The sequence below is a fragment of the Triticum dicoccoides genome, chromosome 5A (assembly GCF_002162155.2).
Source record: "Triticum dicoccoides isolate Atlit2015 ecotype Zavitan chromosome 5A, WEW_v2.0, whole genome shotgun sequence".
Lineage (NCBI taxonomy): Eukaryota > Viridiplantae > Streptophyta > Magnoliopsida > Poales > Poaceae > Triticum > Triticum dicoccoides.
In genome coordinates, this window is record NC_041388.1 from 434,074,988 (window position 1) to 434,081,446 (window position 6,459).

The window sequence follows — 6,459 nt, forward strand, 5'->3', positions numbered from 1 at the left end:
CAGCTTTGCAAGCAGATTTGGAAAGCTGTGGACCAAGCTAATCGGATGGAAATCTGCTAGGTCGATCGTCGAATCCTTCTTTGGGAGGAGCACCAAGAAGGTCTAGTTGAGGAGGTGCATGGAGCTGTCGTCCAGCCTAAAACATTAATCGATCGTGTCCAGGATGTCTCCTTTAATCGTGGCCCAGCAAGACTGGTAGAATGGGGCCGTAAACCCGTCGGGCCCCGAGGCGCTGTCCGCGCGGAGGGCGCGGATGGCCTCCCAAACTTCTCGCTCTGAGAAGGACAGATCAAGCTCTGCTAGATCCACCTGGGTAGGGGAAGGGCATGGAGGTTGATAGCATGTGGCCACATGGAGGCTTTGCCCAGCATGTCCGAGAAGTAATCGGTGGCCATAGTCTCCATATCGCGCTGGGTAGATGCGCCCCTGTTGCCGTGTTTCAATCGCGCAATGTAGTTGATTTTGCGGCGCTTTGTTAGCATATATGTGGAAGAATCTGATCTTGTATCGCTGTCGAGCGATAGTGCGATCCAGGGAGACCAAGCCGAGGGATTTCTTCTATAGAGGTTATTAATTTCTTTAATGGGCAATCTAATGGTGGAACTCTGTAATGGCTATTTTATGCAGATTGTGTGCACACGCCATTGCTAATTGGGATTGTGGAATTCAAACGTTGCCCCCGAGAAGTTAATTAATGAAGTGGCTCATGAGCTAGCTAGCTTTAGTTTTCATAATAATCTTTTCTTATTCTTGGGACAATGATCCCCATAGTTGCGTATCAGGCTACCTTTTGAATGATGTAAGTGTTGCATGAGTTAATAAAGCTAACCATGATGACTTTTTTTTAAGAAAACAGCATGGTGAAGCTGCATTGAGTTTTGAAAACTCTTTTTAGAATGTGGTGTCACGACCATGGGGATCAAATGAATGGTTCAGGAAAGTCTAGTGAAGCGGCGCGGTCTAATCATATAGATGACCATATTGGTATGGGAATGGAAATGGAAAACACGAGATATTTTTTTCTAGACATATGGACTAATGAAAGATTACCAATGAGGATCTTTATATTGGAGCTCTTTTTCTATTATTTCTGTCTTCAATAGCGGGTTGGTTACATATTTATTAGTTTATTACTCAAAACTAAATCAAGGATTTTCTGGATACTTCATTCATGGAATTGAAGAAAATATGCCCTAGAGGCAATAATAAAGTTATTATTTATTTCCTTATATCATGATAAAAGTTTATTATTCATGCTAGAATTGTATTAACCAGAAACATAATACATGTGTGAATACATAGACAAACAGAGTGTCACTAGTATGCCTCTACTTGACTAGCTCGTTAATCAAAAATGGTTATGTTTCCTAACCATGGACAAAGAGTTGTCATTTGATTAACGGGATCACATCATTAGTTGAATGATCTGATTGATATGACCCATTCCATTAGCTTAGCACCCGATCGTTTAATATGTTGCTATTGCTTTCTTCATGACTTATACATGTTCCTATGACTATGAGATTATGCAACTCCCGTTTGCCGGAGGAACACTTTGTGTGCTACCAAACGTCACAACGTAACTGGGTGATTATAAAGGTGCTCTACAGGTGTCTCCAAAGGTACATGTTGGGTTGACGTATTTTGAGAATAGGATTTGTCACTCCGATCGTCGGAGAGGTATCTCTGGGCCCTCTCGGTAATGCACATCACTTAAGCCTTGCAAGCATTGCAACTAATGAGTTAGTTGCGGGATGATGTATTACGGAACGAGTAAAGAGACTTGCCGGTGACGAGATTGAACTAGGTATTGGATACCGACGATCGAATCTCGGGCAAGTAACATACCGATGACAAAGGGAACAACGTATGTTGTTATGCGGTCTGACCGATAAAGATCTTCGTAGAATATGTAGGAGCCAATATGGGCATCCAGGTCCCGCTATTGGTTATTTACCGGAGACGTGTCTTGGTCATGTCTACATTGTTCTCGAACCCGTAGGGTCCGCACGCTTAAGGTTTCGATGACAGTTATATTATGAGTTTATGAGTTTTGATGTACCGAAGGAGTTCGGAGTCCCGGATGTGATCACGGACATGACGAGGAGTATCAAAATGGTCGAGACATAAAGATTGATATATTGGAAGCTTATGTTTGGATACCGGAAGTGTTCCGGGTGAAATCGGGATTTTACCGGAGTACCGGGAGGTTACCGGAACCCCCCGGGAGCTATACGGGCCTTAGTGAGCCTTAGTGGAAAAGAGAAGAGGTGGCCTGGGATGGGCCGCGCGCCCCTCCCCTCCCTTGGTCCGAATAGGACAAGGAGAGGGGGCCGGCCCCCCTTTCTCCTTTCCCCCCTCCGCGAATCCTATTCCAACTAGGATTGGGGGGGGGAGGGAATCCTACTCCCAGAGGGAGTAGGACTCCTCCTGGCGCGCCTCTCCTAGGCCGGCTGCACCCCCCCCCCCTTGAGCCTTTATATACGGAGGCAGGGGCACTCCAGAGGAACACAAGTTGATCCACGTGATCATATTCTTAGCCGTGTGCGGCGCCCCCTGCCACCATAGTCCTCGATAATATTGTAGCGGTGCTTAGGCGAAGCCCTGCGACAGTAGTACATCAAGATCGTCACCACGCCGTCATGCTGACGGAACTCTTCCCCGACACTTTGCTGGATCGGAGTCCAGGGATCGTCATCGAGCTGAACGTGTGCTAGAACTCGGAGGTGCCGTAGTTTCGGTGCTTGATCGGTCGGGCCATGGAGACGTACGACTACATCAACCAAACGCTTCCGTTGTCGATCTAAAAGGGTACGTAGATCACACTCTCCCCTCTCGTTGCTATGCATCACCATGATCTTGCGTGTGCGTAGGAATTTTTTTGAAATTACTACGTTCCCCAACAGTGGCATCCGAGCCTAGGTTTTATGGTTTGATGTTATATGCACGAGTAGAACACAAGTGAGTTGTGGGCGATATAAGTCATACTGCTTACCAGCATGTCATACTTTGGTTCGACGGTATTGTTGGACGAAGCGGCCCGGACCGACATTACGCGTACGCTTACGCGAGACCGGTTCTCCCGACGTGCTTTGCACATAGGTGGCTTGCGGGTGACAGTTTCTCCAACTTTAGTTGAACCGAGTGTGGCTATGCCCGGTCCTTGCGAAGGTTAAAACAGCACCAACTTGACAAACTATCGTTGTGGTTTTGATGCGTAGGTAAGATTGGTTCTTGCTTAAGCCCGTAGCAGCCACGTAAAACTTGCAACAACAAAGTAGAGGACGTCTAACTTGTTTTTGCAGGGCATGTTGTGATGTGATATGGTCAAGACATGATGCTGAATTTTATTGTATGAGATGATCATGTTTTGTAACCGAGTTATCGGCAACTGGCAGGAGCCATATGGTTGTCGCTTTATTGTATGCAATGCAATCGCGCTGTAATGCTTTACTTTATCACTAAGCGGTAGCGATAGTCATGGAAGCATAAGATTGGCGAGACGACAATGATGCTACGATGGAGATCAAGGTGTCGCGCAGGTGACAATGGTGATCATGACGGTGCTTCGGAGATGGAGATCACAGGCACAAGATGATGATGGCCATATCATATCACTTATATTGATTGCATGTGATGTTTATCTTTTATGCATCTTATCTTGCTTTGATTGATGGTAGCATTATAAGATGATCTCTCACTAAAATTATCAAGAAGTGTTCTCCCTGAGTATGCACTGTTGCGAGAGTTCTTCGTGCTGAGACACCACGTGATGATCGGGTGTGATAGGCTCTATGTTTAAATACAACGGGTGCAAAACAGTTGCACACGCAGAATACTCAGGTTATACTTGACGAGCCAAGCATATGCAGATATGGCCTCGGAACACGGAGACCGAAAGGTCGAGCGTGAATCATATAGTAGATATGATCAACATAATGATGTTCACCAATGAAACTACTCCATCTCACGTGATGATCGGACATGGTTTAGTTGATTTGGATCACGTGATCACTTAGAGGATTAGAGGGATGTCTATCTAAGTGGGAGTTCTTTAAGTAATTTGATTAATTGAACTTAATTTATCATGAACTTAGTCCTGGTAGTATTAGCAGATCTATGTTGTAGATCAATAGCTCGCGTTGTTGCTTTCATATGTTTATTTTGATATGTTCCTAGAGAAAATTGTGTTGAAAATGTTAGTAGCAAAGATGCGGATTGGATCCGTGATCTGAGGTTTATCCTCATTGCTGCACAGAAGAATTATGTTCTTGATGCACCGCTAGGTGACGGACCTATTGCAGGAGCAGATGCAGACGTTATGAACGTTTGGCTAGCTCAATATGATGACTACTTGATAGTTTAGTGCACCATGCTTAACGACTTAGAATCGGGACTTCAAAGACGTTTTTGAACGTCATGGACCATATGAGATGTTCCAGGAGTTGAAGTTAATATTTCAAGCAAATACCCGAGTTGAGAGATATGAAGTCTCCAACAAGTTCTATAGCTAAAAGATGGAGGAGAATCGCTCAACTAGTGAGCATGTGCTCAGATTGTCTGGGTACTACAATCGCTTGAATCAAGTGGGAGTTAATCTTCCAGATAAGATAGTGATTGACAGAATTCTCTAGTCACCATCACCAAGTTAGTAGAACTTCGTGATGAACTATAGTATGCAAGGGATGACGAAAACGAATCCCGAGCTTTTCATGATGATGAAATCGATGAAGGTAGAAATCAAGAAAGAGTATCAAGTGTTGATGGTTGACAAGATCACTAGTTTCAAGAAAAGGGCAAAGGAAAAAAGGGGAACTTCAAGAAAAATAGCAAGCAAGTTGCTGCTCATGTGAAGAAGCCCAAGTCTGGTCCTAAGCCTGAGACTAAAGTGCTTCTACTGCAAAAGGACTGGTCACTGGAAGCGGAACTACCCCAAGTGATTGGTGGATAAGAAGGATGGCAAAGTGAACAAAAGTATATTTGATATACATGTTATTGATGTGTACTTTACTAGTGTTTATAACAACCCCTCAGTATTTGATACTGGATCAGTTGCTAAGAGTAGTAACTCGAAACAGGAGTTGCAGAATAAACAGAGACTAGTTAAGGGTGAAGTGACGATGTGTGTTGGAAGTAGTTCCAAGATTGATATGATCATCATCGCACACTCCCCTATACTTTCGGGATTAGTGTTGAACCTAAATAAGTGTTATTTGGTTTTTGTCTTGAGCATGAATATGATTTGATCATGTTTATTGCAATACAGTTATTCATTAAAATTAGAAAATAATTGTTGTTCTGTTTACATGAATAAAACCTTCGATGGTCATACACCCAATGAAACAAGTTCGTTGGATCTCGATCGTAGTGATACACATATTCATAATATTGAAACCAAAAGATGCAAAGTTAATAATGATAGTGCAACTTATTTGTGGCACTGCCGTTTAAGTCATATTGGTGTAAAGCGCATGAAGAAACTCCATGCTGATGGGCTTTTGGAGCCACTTGATTATGAATCACTTGGTACTTGCGAACCGTGCCTCATAGGCAAGATGACAAACACCGTTCTCTGGTACTATGGAGAGAGCAACAGATTTGTTGGAAATCATACATACAGATGTATGTGGTCCAATGAATATTGAGGCTCGTGGCGGATATCGTTATTTCTCACCTTCACAGATGACTTAAGCAGATATGGGTATATCTACTTAATGAAACATAAGTCTGAAACATTTGAACAGTTCAAAGAATTTCAGAGTGAACTGGAAAATCATCGTGACAAGAAAATAAAAGTTTCTACGATATGATCGCAGAGGTAAAATATTTGAGTTACGAGTTTGGCCTTCAATTAAAACAATGTGAAATAGTTTCACTACTCACGCCACCTGGAACACCATAGTGTTGTGACGCCCCCGATTCAATCGTACACTAATCATGCACGCAAATGTGTACGATCAAGATCAGGGACTCACGGGAAGATATCACAACACAACTCTACAAATAAAATAAGTCATACAAGCATCATAATACAAGCCAGGGGCCTCGAGGGCTCGAATACAAGTGCTCGATCATAGACGAGTCAGCGGAAGCAACAATATCTGAGTACAGACATAAGTTAAACAAGTTTGCCTTAAGAAGGCTAGCACAAACTGGGATACAGATCGAAAGAGGCGCAGGCCTCCTGCCTGGGATCCTCCTAAACTACTCCCGGTCGTCATCAGCGGGCAGCACGTAGTAGTAGGCACCTCCAGTGTAGTAGGGGTCGTCGTCGACGGTGGCGTCTGGCTCCTGGACTCCAGCCTCTGGTTGCGACAACCAGAAAGAAAGGAAAGGGGAGAAAAAGGGGAAGAAAGCAACCGTGAGTACTCATCCAAAGTACTCGCAAGCAAGGAACTACACTACATATGCATGGGTATATGTGTAAGGAGGCCATATCAGTGGACTGAACTGCAGAAT